Source organism: Salmo salar, chromosome ssa20 (assembly GCF_905237065.1).
Source record: "Salmo salar chromosome ssa20, Ssal_v3.1, whole genome shotgun sequence".
NCBI lineage: Eukaryota > Metazoa > Chordata > Actinopteri > Salmoniformes > Salmonidae > Salmo > Salmo salar.
This window is the reverse complement of record NC_059461.1, coordinates 74,861,382-74,876,329: the sequence shown is the minus strand read 5'-3', so window position 1 is coordinate 74,876,329 and position 14,948 is coordinate 74,861,382. Positions and strand designations below refer to the sequence as shown.

Below are 14,948 nucleotides of genomic sequence, written 5' to 3'. Positions count from 1 at the left end.
ATTTGAGAAGGACAATAGTTCCTCAATGTAGCCTATTGGATTACCGCTCGGCATGAAAAGGGGGAAAATGTAATGCTCTGATCTGGTGGAAATGTCATAAAATTGGCCTACCTGATTTACTACTTATCCCTTGTGCAAAATTGATACAATGTTGATACAATGTTTAAAGTTCCTTGCAGCCAGTGATTTATAGGATATTTGTTTTCATCAGGATATTTTCTACCTGTAGGCTGCAATGTATTTTTATTATATATATTTTTTTAAATTATTTGACTGCAATGTTTTTATTTGTGTAGGCTATTTTTTACATATTGGCAATAAAAGTTACAAATCTAAAAGTAGAATTTTGATTAACCACATTACATTGATTTTTGAGATATGAAGACTTTATTATAAATTAAACTGTTCCATGAAAATGTACATATGAAAATCATAACTGGCATGCAGATCAGAAGAAATAGTAGGATAACTTGGCACTCCAAATGGAGAAGGTTGCCGACCTCTGGCGTAGCCTAACTTCAGGAGCATAATGTCAGAATCTTCCAAGGCCAGCAGGAAGGTCAGGAATAGGTTTGTTTTATTCTTGTTAGGCTATATTGATCTCTGGCTCCATCTTTAGTAATCTGTCTTCAGGTTTAATTGCAGTTCTTAAAGCATCAGACAAGTTCAGTGGCCTACATATATAGTTGATTTTATTCAAACATAGGGTGTGGCTATATAAGGGAAAAATGGATGCTTTAAAATTTAGACCAATTGATTGGTCGAAAGAACAAACGACTCTTGGTCGACCCAGATTTGTTTTTAGTCAGTCAGCCCTAGTGTTCAGTGATTTGTGCTACACAGGGCCAAGCGTTCCTCTAACACCAGCTCTGGACGCCTGCTGTGTTCCTGGTTCCTGCCACGCTGCACAATCTAATGTATCTTTTGTTCTCAGCAGTTGGTCCTATCTGTGGAATATTTTTTTCTGTATAACTATTCCTATTGTTTAGTTTGGAACTGACATGTATTTACATAGATATTTTAAAGTAACTTTGTTTGCTCTGGACTAGAGTTGTGCTACTTGCAGTGACAGACCATATGTTTTATCCTCGGAGGTCGGTGTTTGTACATGTTTTTTGCTTGTTGATTCATGTGCATTTGTCTGTTTTTTATCTGTGATGTAAGCGTGTGTGTCATAGATGTATGTCAATCATGGCAGGGCCCTGTTATGAATAGAGCTCACATCCCTGTCCACATCACCCAGCTCTCCAGACTGGCTTGAGATTAGATGAGTGACAGCGGTCTGTCCATCCCTAACAGGGTCATCGCTCTCGGGAGGTTCATCTCTCCCTGGTGGGTGTTTGACGAGCACAGTGACGCAGGATGAGCCAGGGACAGGGGGTAGGATGTTATGATCCACACTAACAAGCTACTAATTGGTTGTTAATGTGACAGAGCGGGGTTTGAGTCACAAGGCTAATTTAGCCCACTGAGCTAAGGCCTAGACATTTGAAAACGTAAGTCTGTTGAAATCTACTTACACCAAAAGGATTAGGGTCTACCAGGCTTGGGATTGAACCGTAGACTGCATAGGTCTTAAGTCCATAGTTTCTTCAATCAGTGATTGGCCTACATTGGGTAGACTTGCCCATTCGGCTAAGCTTTGAACCCACATGCATCATCACCAGTCTCCAAGGCTTTGTGGAGTCAGTTGAGACTCAACTGACTGCTCCAAATTAGTTGAGAAATTCTTGACTAAAGGTATACTGTACTTGCATCCATGCTGTAGTTCTGTCTCTGAGGATATTTTTTAAAACCAAGCACACTGCTATCCCAGAGGTTCAGGGGTTCAAATGTCTGGTTTCTCATGTTAACAACAATCTCTTAACATTTCATTACTTAATTATTCCTGTAATCAGTCATCGGCCTATTAACGTGCTGTCTGCCAAGGTGGACAAATAGTGGTTGGAGCAGAACCTCATAGGGATGATTTGTGTTCTTATTTTAGTGCCCCTGCTGCAGGCTCACGCTGTAATGGCTGGCGGGCTGGCTGGGTATTTTGGGAGCTAATTTATTGTGTCTCTCTCAAGGGGGTGGTGGGGGGAAGGAGGGAGTGGGGGGTGTAAGATATGCACCCAGGGCTCCTTCCCGACTGGTGATTCATCTCCATGCTACATCGGCATGACGTGCTGCTTTTTATTTCACAATTTAATGTGTGTGAAGATGACGCTATTCAGCCGGCACTCGTATACAAGTAAAGTCTATGGGGGAGAAACTCAGCCTGAGTGTTTTGTGGAGAGAGAGAAAAGAGCACCGGGTTGAAGGGAGGGAGATGAAGAGAGGTCTGTTTTATATCCCTAGTGGCTCACACTGATAAATGGCTGGCCCCAGTCTTCCCACTGACGCACAAAGGTCACATCATAAAAAACAGTACGCACTCTTCCAGCGTCTCTCTCTCACCCCCTGCCTTGCAAAGCACTCAATTATACCATGGGGTTTTCCTCCACCACCACCTCGTCCTATCAAGCGGCTAAATTGTGTTCCTAAGTGCATTTGAGCTAAATTGAAGCGGCCTCAATCACAGAGCTGCTATGATTTCTTTTCTTTAATTCGAGACGCGATAAAACTGCAAGGTGAGGTCTGTCATTACCTTACCATTACATGCTGTTGGTGCGGTCTGTCATTACCTTACCATTACATGCTGTTGGTTAGGGATGTGACGATTAACTAATTGTCATGCAAAATGGCCATGGTTGTCATAATTGTCATTTTTGTTTAATTGTTTTTATTTGTATTGTACTGCATTATAATGCTACGACATACGTAATGGTATAGCTACGACATACAGTTGAAGTCGGAAGTTTACATACACCTTAGCCAAATACATTTAAACTCAGTTTTTCACAATTCCTGACATTTAATCCTAGTTAAAAAAAAAAATCCCTGTTTTAGGTCAGTTAGGATCACCACTTAATTTAAAAAATGTGAAATGTTAGAATAATAGTAGAGTGATTTATTTCAGCTTTTATTTCTTTCATCACATTCCCAGTGGGTCAGAAGTTTACATACACTCAATTAGTATTTGGTAGCATTGCCTTTAAATTGTTTAACCCCTGTGCGGCATACGGGACGGACATCCAGCGAAAAATCACATCTCCATTAGCATAACAAAATTGTATTTTTTTTTTCCAATTTTTTTTCCAAATTATATTGTTTTATAGATACACCTCTCCTGAATCGAACCACGTTGTCCGATTTCAAAAAGGCTTTACAGCAAAAGCAAAACATTAGATTATGTTAGAGGAGTATATCGTAAAAGTAGCCACATAGCCATTTTCCGACCAACCACATGCATCACAAATAACCAAAAAACAGCTAAATGCAGCACTAACCTTTGACAATCTTCATCAGATGACACACCTAGGACATCATGTTACACAATACATGCATTCTTTTCTTCGATAAAGTTCATATTTATATATAAAAACAGCATTTTACATCGGTGCGTAACGTTGACTATTTTCCCTCAAATGCATCCGATGAAACAGAGCTACAATTTACTAAATTACTATTCGAAAACATTTTTAAAATGTAATATTGTCATTCTATCATTCTAAGATTTATAGATGAATATCTCTTGAAAGCACCTGTAATGCCAGATTTAAAATTAACTTTACTGGGTAATCATACTTTGCGATGAAAGGGGATGCGATACTCTGAAAAATAGGCCAACGTTACAGGTCAGCGCCATCTTGGAACAATCGCATATCACATCTAGTCTTGTATACTATTGTCAATAATCCCTTACCTTTGGTTGTCTTCATCAGAAAGCACTTCCAGGAATCCCAGGTCCACAACAAATGTATTTTCGTTTGAAAAAATGACTCCTTTATGTTCCAAGAGCTTGTTCTTGTTAGCGCGTCTGAAGGTTGATCCAAATGCTTCGTCGGCCACGGGACAGCCATTTCGAGAAAATGCTTTTTTTTTCCCATTTAGGTTCGTTCAAACATGTCAAACGTTGTATAACATAAATCTTCAGGGCGTTTTTGAACAAGAGAGCCAATAAGATTCGAGGGGGACGATTGCATTGTATTTCAAAACGTTTCGAAAGGGGAGGGTAACCAGGGGCGCCGGTGTCATAATGGTGATGGCCCTCTCCGTGTGACCACGTTCCACAGCGTCTCATTCATTCAGTTTTAACAGTAGGAGACTCAAACCACTTTGTAAAGACTGGGGACATCTAGTGGAAGCAATAGGAAGTGCTCAATGAACCATAGCTCACGGTGTGATTAATAGGCAACGTGATGAAGTTGAGTTCAATTCAGAATTCCACTTCCTGTTTCGATCTGTCTCGGGGTTTTGACTGCCATATGAGTTCTGTTGTACTCACAGACACCATTCAAACAGTTTTAGAAACTTTAGGGTGTTTTCTATCCACAAGTATTAATTATATGCATATCCTAGCTTCTGAGTTTGAGTAGTAGGCCGTTTAAAATGGGCACACATTTTTTTCAAAATGCGCTGTGGCGCCCCCTATCCTAGGCGACCGTCAAGAGGTTAACTTGGGTCAAACGTTTCGGGTAGCCTTCCACATGCTTCCCACAATATGTTGGGTTGATTTTGGCCCATTCCTCCTGACAAAGCTGGAATCAGTTCTGCCCACACATTTTCTATAGGATTGATGTCAGGGCTTTGTGATGGCCACTCCAGTACCTTGACTTTGTTGTCCTTAAGCCATTTTCCCACAACTTTGGAAGTATGCTTGGGGTCATTGTCCATTTGGAAGACCCATTTGTGACCAAGCTTTAACTTCCTGACTGATGTCTTGAGATGTTTCTTCAATATATCCACACAATTGTCCTTCCTCAGGATGCCATCTATTTTGTGAAGTGCACCAGTCCCTCCTGCAGCAAAGCACCCACACAACATGATGCTGCCACCCCCGTGCTTCATGGTTGGGATGGTGTTCTTCAGCTTGCAAACCTCCCCCTTTTTCCTCCAAACATAACGATGGTCATTATAGCCAAACAGTCATATTTTTGTTTATCAGACCAGAGGACATCTCTCCAAAAAGTCCGATCTTGTCCCCATGTGCAGTTGCAAACCGTAGTCTGGCTTTTTGTATGGCTATTTTGGAGCAGTGGTTTCTTCCTTGCTGAACGGCCTTTTAGGTTATGTCAATATAGGACTCGTTTTACTGTGGATATAGATACTTTTGTACCCGTTTCCTCTAGCATCTTCAAGGTCCTTTGCTGTTGTTCTGGGATGGATTTGCACTTTTCTCACCAAAATACGTTCATCTCTAAGAGACAGAACGCGTTTCCTTCCTGAGTGGTATGACGGCTGTGTGGTCCCATGGTGTTCAGTCTTGCGTACTATTGTTTGCACAGATGAACGCGGTACCTACAGGCATTTGGTTCATCCTTGGAAGCAATTTCCAGACTTGTGGAGGTCTACAATCTTTTGGTTACTGGCCCAACACTAACCCCTTGTGCTCGTAAAATGATTACCAACTGTATTCACTTCATGTAAAAATAAGAAACTGCTATTGGGTAAACTATAGCTACTTGAAAATACATTTCAAGGCCCCCCTCTCCCCCCTCATAAAATAAAAGTATGAAGACTGTTATGATATTTTTTTAGTTCACGATTTTGACCATAATTGTGGGCAAATGCAGCCCCCTTGTGGAATCAAAACAGCAGCTTCTTATAGTTCTCTCTATTTTGCCCAGTTGGCACATATGAGCTTGATGCACCCCAAGGCAAAGCATCATTGGCTTGTTGTAGTGCAAACCTGCTGTTCTTTTGTGTACCAATCACTCAGGGACTTACCTAAAGACAATGACTTCCTTGTTTTAGTGTAGAGAGAAACCAGTACCCAAACAAACAAGGAGGAATCTGACCTTTTTTCCACTTTGCCACTAAGGTCATAGCGAAACACATTCTCCTTTCGATGCCCATTCAACCCTCATACCGGTCTGTCCGCACAAAACAAGTGTTTTTATTGATTTGAATGCTGGAGTCAGGGTAACCTCGGCGTGTGTGGTGGTGGGGGGAAGAATGGAACAATAAAGACCCATTTATGAAGAAGATTCAGTTAGTGAATGAGGGAGAAGGGGAGGGAACAGGTGGTGAATTGTAAAGGTAGAGCAATAAGAGACATCAGTCTCAACTCTAGCTGTTCCAACCTGCTGCCTATCTATCACATCACTGTGTGTGTGTTCGTGTGTTTTTGCCTGTGGGCCTGATGAGCTGGGAGAGATGACTCCTCTAATCAGTAGATTAGTCATGATGATGCTGGACTGGAGGCCTGAGGGAAGGGCACTGTAATCTGCCCAGCACTTCCACCTTGCCGTTTTCCCATATGACGCAGAGTGCCCTCTATAGGTTAAAATCCCTTAACGTATGCACTATAGTCTGTCCAGTTATGGAAACATTTGCATGTATACTACATTGATCTCGGATGAAGATTAGGATTCCTAAAAGGTTGATGCTTTTTTTTCTTAAATCCATTTTCTGCTCATTGATGTTGAGCATCCATTGGATTATTCTCCACAGGAATCTGAGAACACCACCACTATCTCTTGGAGCACACTGGCACTCCTGGAACTCTTTTCAAGATACCTTTTTGTGTAGTGAAAAGGATGCTGCTGCTTTTCAGCTGTGCTGTCTGACTGTTTACAAGCCTCTGCTTATACAGTCTTCCTTTTACAGTCTATGGAACTGCAGCTTTACAGCAGCACCTAATAGACATCACACCCTGCCCCTTCTCCCTCTGCTTTCACTGAAGTTTTTATTTAGCGCCTTAGCTACCAAACGGTCTTCTCTCCAATCCTCATTTAGCTTAATTGCTGCTGAGCCCCGGCCTAGCGAGATAGACAGGGAGATTGTGAGGGAGAGGTGAAGGTAGCTGTAATGAGAAAGGCGTGATGTATTAATCAGGCCTGACGTCTCTCATCCCCTCTAATCTCATCAAGTGGTAGAGAGCTCCCAGTTCCGCCCGGCAACATCTGTGGACTCAAAATGGGGAGTTTATCCACCTGTTAAAACCAGGTTTCCACCTAGTGAAACCAGAGGCTGCAGGACTTTACACAGCAGATGGATGTGGTCTTGGCTGGGTAGTCAAGTCTCCAGTGGTTCACCAGGTGGTTGAGGATTGAAGTTACTGCTGGTTTGGTCTTATTTTGGAGTTAAGTGTGTGTTTGGGTCTAGTTTGGTGGAAGCAGCAGGGGCACCGTGAGAATAGGTTTGTTGTGTGTATGTGTGTGTGTGTGGAGGCTGGGAATTATTCCATACACGAGAGACCTTGTAGTCACATTGTGATTAGAGGCTGTTTTCCTTAGGCTGAGAAATGTACTACAGCGACGCAGCCCACGGAATCGTTTCATCAATTCCGCACCGGCCTAATGGCCGATTTAGCCATCAAATGACAGGCGGTGCGGCACTACACGCCTGGTTAATGTTTGAAGAGGAATCGGCTGAAAATTTGATGAACATTAAGATTGCAATGCCTCATGAATATGGTTTCTCTGTCTCCACACCTCCCTCCTCCCTCGCTGTCCTTTCTTTCTGACTTACCTTCCCTCTGGTTGATTGGTATTGAGCTATTCCCACTTGGTACAGAATGTCTCCCTGTGTAATGTCACCTGCTGGCCTCATGTCTGCTGTAGGCAGGTCCACATTGGTTATGTAATGATTAGAGCCTTCAGTCCTGTGATCTTGGCTAAGGTTTGAGGGAATGTCCCGTGCTGAAGCCTATTAAAGTAGCTTTACTGCACATCCAGGTTACTAAAGTTCCTTACCCTCAACTTTACTAGGTCACTGTTTGACTGTGAATTCCCCTACACTCAAGTTTAGTACACTTACAGTTGAGTGTCCTTTCACCTCCCAAGGCGCCTGCCTTATTCCACATCACTGTCTAGGCCGCTGTCCTATCTTATTCTATTGGTGGCTCATGGGACTCCCGAGTGGCGCAGCATCTGTGTAGAGTCGTCACTACAATCCCTGTTTTTCGAATCCAGGCTGTATCACATCTGGCCATGATTGGGAGTCCCATAAGGCGGCGCACAACTGGCCCAGCGTCGTCTGAGTTTGGCCGGGGTAGGCCGTCATTGTAAATAAGAATTTGTTCTCAAGTGACTTGCCTAGTTAAATAAAATAAAAAATCTGATCCTCTCCTCCAATCCACTTTAAAGAGAGAGGTGAGGAAACATGGACTAAAGAAGCAAGGATTTGACCGCTAGTAATGTTTCCAGACACTGTCTAATATGTACTGTCCTGATTCTACCTGCTGTCTCATTGGCCCCCTTCTGTTTCTCCTCAGGAAGTAGGCAGGCCACAGTAAGGTGATTGACCTGTGACCTTTGGACTTGGTGATTTGGTTGTTCGTTGCGGACTCCAGATCTCAGATGAATTAACAGGTGAGCTCACCCACAACCAGCAGAACACTCGTCTACTAATAATGTGTTCCTTACAGTTGATGGACCCAATTCAACTCCTTCATTGGACATTGACTACATTCCAGAACCATTCAAAGTGTAAAACTGGCACAAAACAGTAGTGGACTTTGATTATGCATGCTATAAAAACACTACACCTTCCAACAAAAGCAGCAGAGATGAGGTGCTGTCGTTTTATTCAGAGATACTAATAAAAGATCCTGTACATGTCATGATGCCAATTCTCTGAGTGCTTTTGATTGTTCATTCCTATTGATGGATCCACCCATGTGTTATTTAATAGATTGTTCCCATTTCTATGACCCAGGGGCCAGGGTGAGGAACCTGATCAGAACTGTTTGGGCTTACTTACCTGCTGGCCCAGGTAACCAGAGCCTTCAGCCTGGGTACCTATTAATATTTGAACAGGGCCCATCCCAATCGGCTGAAATGCTCTGTAAACATGGAGAGACTGGTTTGGGTTTTAACCTACTAGTACCACAGTGACAATACAGTGAGCGCTAGGCTAAGTCGCTATCCGTCGTCACCCCATTATGGATTACATTCTAGAATATGATTTATCAATGTACCCCAAGCCCTTTATAAAGTATATAGGAGGTTCTGGCTTCATACACTAGTTCGACCCATGTGTAGCATCAACATGCCACAGTCGGTTCCCAAGCGCTACCCAAACCTGTTTTTCTGGGCTTTGTTGTTGTTGCCTGTATGGTGATGTGATGACAAGTATCATTGTCTGTCATTTATCCATTGATTTGCCTAACTGTTGGCTGATGGGAGGGACTTTGAGATGAGTTGTGAAAGAGTCATCAACAAATCTGTTATTTGTCACATGCGCCGAATACAACAGGTGTAGACCTTACCGTGAAATGCTTACTTACAAGCCCTTAACCAACAATGCAGTTCTAGAAATGGAGTTAAGAAAATATTTACTAAATAAACAATTTTAAAAGTAACACAATACAATAACGAGGCCATATAAAGTACCAGTCAAAAGTTTGGACACACCTATTCATTCCAGGGTTTTATTTTTTACTATTATCTACATTGTAGAATATTAGTGAAGGCATCAAAACTATGAAATAACATGTGTCATGTAGTAACCAAAAAAGTGTTAATCTTACATCTAGACGTTCCGCTAGCGGAACACCTGCTCCAATATCCAATGATAGGCGTGGCGCGAATTACAAATTCCTCAAAAATACAAAAACTTCAATTTTTCAAACATATGACTATTACACAGCATTTTAAAGACAAGACTCTCCTTTATCTAATCACACTGTCCGATTTCAAAAAGGCTTTACAGCGAAAGCAAAACATTAGATTATGTCAGCAGAGTACCCAGCCAGAAATAATCAGACACCCATTTTTCAAGCTAGCATATAATGTCACAAAAAACAAAACCACAGCTAAATGCAGCACTAACCTTTGATGATCTTCATCAGATGACAACCCTAGGACATTATGTTATACAATGCATGCATGTTTTGTTCAATCAAGTTCATATTTATATCAAAAACCAGCTTTTTACATTAGCATGTGACATTCAGAACTAGCATACCCCCCGCAAACATCGGGTGAATTTACTAAATTACTCACGATAAACGTTCGCAAAAAACATGACAATTATTTTAAGAATTATAGATACAGAACTCCTCTATGCACTCGATATGTCCAATTTTAAAATAGCTTTTCGGTGAAAGCACATTTTGCAATATTCTCAGTAGATAGCCCAGCCATCACGGCTAGCCATTTAGACACCGACCAAGTTTAGCCCTGATCAAACTCTGATTTACTATTACAAAAGTTTCATTACCTTTGTTGTCTTCGTCAGAATGCACTCCCAGGACTGCTACTTCAATAACAAATGTTGGTTTGGTCCAAAATAATCCATCGTTATATCCGAATAGCGGCGTTTTGTTCGTGCGTTCCAGACACTATCCGAAATGGTAAAGAAAGGTCGCGCGCATGGCGCAATTCGTGACAAAAAAATTCTAAATATTCCATTACCGTACTTCGAAGCATGTCAACCGCTGTTTAAAATCAATTTTTATGCCATTTTTCTCGTAGAAAAGCGATAATATTCCGACCGGGAATCTCCTTTTCGGCGAACAGAGGAAAAAATCACAAAGACGGGGCGGTCAGGTCACGCGCCTAAGCCCAGAGTCCCTTGATCGGCCACTTGAGAAAGGCGATAATGTGTTTCAGCCTGGGGCTGGGATGACGACATTCAGGTTTTTCCCGGGCTCTGAGCGCCTATGGACGACGTAGGAAGTGTCACGTTAGAGCAGAGATCCTTAGTAAAAGATAGAGATGGCAAAGAAGTTCCAGAAATGGTCAGACAGGCCACTTCCTGTAAAGGAATCTCTCAGGTTTTGACCTGCCATTTGAGTTCTGTTATACTCACAGACACCATTCAAACAGTTTTAGAAACTTTAGGGTGTTTTCTATCCATATGTAATAAGTATATGCATATTCTAGTTACTGGGTAGGATTAGTAACCAGATTAAATCGGGTACGTTTTTTATCCAGCCGTGAAAATACTGCCCCCTAGCCATAAGAGGTTAAACAAATCAAAATATATTTGAGATTCTTCAAAGTAGCCACCCTTTGCCTTGATGACCCCGCGTTACCTATGCTGCAGAGGATAAGTTCATTAGTTGCCAGCCCCAGATATTGCAGCCCAATTAAATGCTTCACAGAGTTGAAGTAAGACACATCTCAACATCAACTGTTCAGAGGAGACTGCATGAATCAGGCCTTCATGGTCGAAATGCTGCAAAGAAACTACTACTAAAGGACACCAATAAGAAGAGACTTGATTGGGCAAAGAAACCCGAGCAATGGACAGTAGACCGGTGGAAATCAGTCCTTTGGTGTGATATTTTTGGTTCCATCTGCGGTGTCTTAGAGAGACAGAGTAGGTGAACAGATGATCTCCACGTGTGGTTCCCACCGTGAAGCATGGAGGAGGAGGTGTGATGGTGTAGGGGTGCTTTGCTGGTGACACTGTCGGTGATTTATTTAATCGGCATGGCTGCCACAGCATTCTGCAGCGATAGGCCAGTCCAAATAGGTGAAAACCAGATGGGATATAATTTGTTTTTCAACAGGACAATGATCTAACACCTCAGGCGGTGTAAGGGCTATTTGACTAAGAAGGAGAGTGATGGAGTGCTGCATCAGATGACCTGGCCTCCACAATCACCCGACCTTAACCCAATTGAGATGGTTTGGGATGAGTTGGACCGCAGAGTGAAGGTAAAGCAGCCAACAAGTGCTCAGCATATGTGGGAACTCATTCAAGAGCATTCCAGGTGAAGCTGGTTGAGAGAATGCCAAGAGTGTGCACAGCTGTCATCAAGGCAAACGGTGGGTACTTTGAAGAATCTAAAATCAAAAATGTATTTTGATTGAACTTTTTTTGGTTACTACATGATTCCATATGTTTCATAGTTTTGATGTCTTCACTATTATTCTACAATGTAGAAAATAGTAAAAATAAATTAAAAACCCTTGAATGAGTAGGTGTGTCTGAACTTTTGACTGGTACTATATGTCCTGCCCTGCTCACCTTGACTAACCTTCATGAATAGCTCCTGTCAGAATGTGTCTTGTGTTTGGTTGTGAGTGTGTGTACTCAACCCAGTGGATTATGCCTCCAGAATACACCTTGCGCTTCCAGTAAAACGACTCCTGCCAAGTCTGACTGGACTTTGAACAAGCGGCTTTGTCTGTGTTGGGGCCAGATCTCAAATACTTCACTATCTGGATCCAACTAGTGGCAATGCACCTACTGGCCCCCAGAGCAGTGCTAAGGTATGATGCCAGGTATTCTGTTATCCAGCTCTATACTGGCCATTCTGCTCTTGGCTGGGTGCATATCTGGAGGAGCTGGATTACTGAAGCAGTGGGTTAGGGGGTGATATTGTGCTCTTCAGTCTCCTTTGTATACGAGACAGGAAGTGATTTGGACAAATGGCTGCTCATTTACCAACCTTGGCTGGCCAACCCCCTTTGATCTTCGTTGTAAAGTGATTCATCTTCACTGTCTGTCGGTCTGTTTTTTAAGAGGAGATAAAAGTAGCACTACTCTTTCTAGATGGCTGTTTGTGATGCGGTGTTGTGAAGGAGATACTCTTTTATAGCTAGCAAGTTTTTTTTATGTTTCAACTTTTTTATGTAGTATGTGCACGCACACAGTCTGATCTATAATCTGTTTCTACCATTCCTCCTTCTCTTCCTCTGTTGCTCTTTGACTACTTTCTCTTTCATCTCCCAACCTTTTCCCCTCTCCCCCACTCTGCCTTCCTCGTCTTTAGCCATCCTTTTTTCCTCTCCTTACTATCTGATCTCTCGCATGATTGCCTTTTCTACTCGCTTCCTGGTGATGGAGTGAATGGAACATCCAGTAGTAAAACTTCTCTCTTTTGTCTCACTCCACCTCCAAATTTCGCTCCCGCTCTCTCTTAATTTCAGTGAATCATGCTGCCTTCTCTGTAGGAGACTGTGCTTTTGACAGTTGTGAAGAAAAGGTTGTAGCTAGCTAGTTGACTGATTCGTGTGGTTTACTGTGTATTTTGGCAACGTTGTGTGGTAAGGGTTGAAATTGACTGGAATGTAAAAACAGTGGCAGAGGGGTTGAAAGGGTTTCCAGCCTGTGCTCGGTGCTGGCCTGCTCTGCTCGGACGAGGGGAGGTCTTTTGTCTCACACAGAGGTCATACACACAGACAGCGCTGCTGTCACTCAACAGGAGTCTATGTCAAAACAAAGCAGAAACATCAGGTTATAGTGTTCTAATGTGCGCTCTCATACGCAAACGTTTTTTAGATAGAATGCATTCCAATGTATTAGCAGGTGGTCGTAGAATCTCTGTCTCTGTGTGTGGTATAGAGACGACTGGACTCTACAGCTTGTGTGATTTAAGCAACTCCAGATTGAGGAAAGGGCATGGTGAGAGGAATGCCGCTCTGAAGTGTGGGTAGGAGCAGATATGGTGGGAAGGCTTTCTTGTCTCTCAGGGGAGAAACATGAGAGGGAAAGGGGGTTGGATAGGCACTGAGAAGGGTAGAGAAGAGGCGGGCATGGTTGCAATGCTGAACAGTGAGAAGGTTAGGCGGGAGAGGGCTGAAATGTTGTTGACATGAACAAGTATGTCATGTTCTCTCCATACTTGTATGTGTCTGTGTGAGAGGAGGAGTAATGTGATACAGCTCTCCCACCATCATTGAGCCCTCCCTCTTTCTCCCTTAGTTTCCCTCTATTCAGTCTCTCCTACTGAAGGAACACTACAGAGCATTCTCTCTTTTCCTCACTCATGATGAGGCTGCCTCCGCAGCAACCAGCAAAGTACAGTCCAGCCAGGGTGGCTTTCAGCTCTGAGGTCTGGAAGGTTTGGTCAGTGGCATGTCCACAGAACCTTTACCCAAAAACAACAACCGCTCTGATTCTCTACTCCCTATTCACTTCGCATTTTTCATCGTTCTCAGGACTAGCCTATTGCATCAGTCACTTAGTCAGTGAGGGACTGTTTACCAGTCTCTTTGTTCTCTTTCCTGCTCTTTTGCTTTGTTCCATTGCTCAACTTGAAGCACAGGGCGAAAGGGAGACTGGGTTGTTTTCTAATAGTTGGGAAAGACTTTCTGTGGCCTTATGCTTAGCCACCTCCCTCGCAATTTCCCTCCCTTTCTCCTTCTAGTGGCTGTTTTCCTGTCGTAGCTGGGAACTGACTGAGGCAAGACTGTTTTCCTGTTGTGGCGTCACTTACACACGCTCTTTCTATTCTATTACTCGCTTTCTGTATTTCTCTCTCGATCCACTGTTCTGGCCACAGTTGGACAAGGCTTTTAGGATTTCCTCTCTCATTGCCAAGAGTCGTGAGAAATCGAATTGCTGACACCAGCTTGACCTTGGATATCGCATCGCATGGTAAGAAGTTCCTCTCATTCTGTTTCTTTCTCCATGTTGGCGCTTGCTCTCGCTCGCTCTCTTTGTCTTTCTCTGTCTCGCTTTGTCTCTAGCTCTCTGTTGTGTGTGGCACAGTTGTGTTCAAGCAAGGTTGTGCTAGCATGCTATAACGACTCAGGTATGGGAAATATAAAATTAAGGGAGCTGTGTGGTACTCTAGCATTCCACAGCTGTTTGGCACACAGAGAGCAAGAGAAGCCATTTCCTCTAGGTTTGGGGTTACACAAGTCTGGAGAGTAGGAGTCACTGTCTTTTCTGTCCTGTGAGACGATGTGCTCTGCTTTTTTAACAGTAAGCAGTAAAGCACACTCATTATCAGGATGTTATGCTCTGTCTTGAAGTATTGGATTTCACCTTGGCTCTCTCACTGTAACAGTATCTTGTGGCTTGTTGTCATACTTGCAGTATGGTAATGGAGTATTATTCAGTCGCACAGTAAATCCCTCAGTGTTGTATTTTTAAGTTACTATTAGAGCAAGTAATATTTGTGTTAGGTTGAGTGTGTACGACTAGTTATGTGCAGTTCGTTCACACCTCGGTGTATG

The 14,948-nt window shown here is 42.8% G+C and overlaps 1 protein-coding gene across 4 annotated transcripts in view; it reads left to right on the top strand.

The window, feature by feature from the left end:
* Positions 1–14,948, top strand: part of LOC106581306 (SPRY domain-containing SOCS box protein 4) — a 45,288-nt gene that overhangs the window by 13,513 nt on the left and 16,827 nt on the right. Inside the window, exon 2 of one of the 4 annotated variants that reach the window (XM_014163270.2) lies at positions 8,307–8,399. The exons of 1 other annotated variant lie outside the window; for it this stretch is intronic. The gene's annotated coding sequence lies outside the window, so the exon portion shown is untranslated. Of the gene's footprint in view, positions 1–8,302; positions 8,400–13,583; positions 14,365–14,948 lie in introns of those variants that run through there. 2 more of the 4 variants (XM_014163269.2, XM_014163272.2) reach the window with 2 other exon arrangements.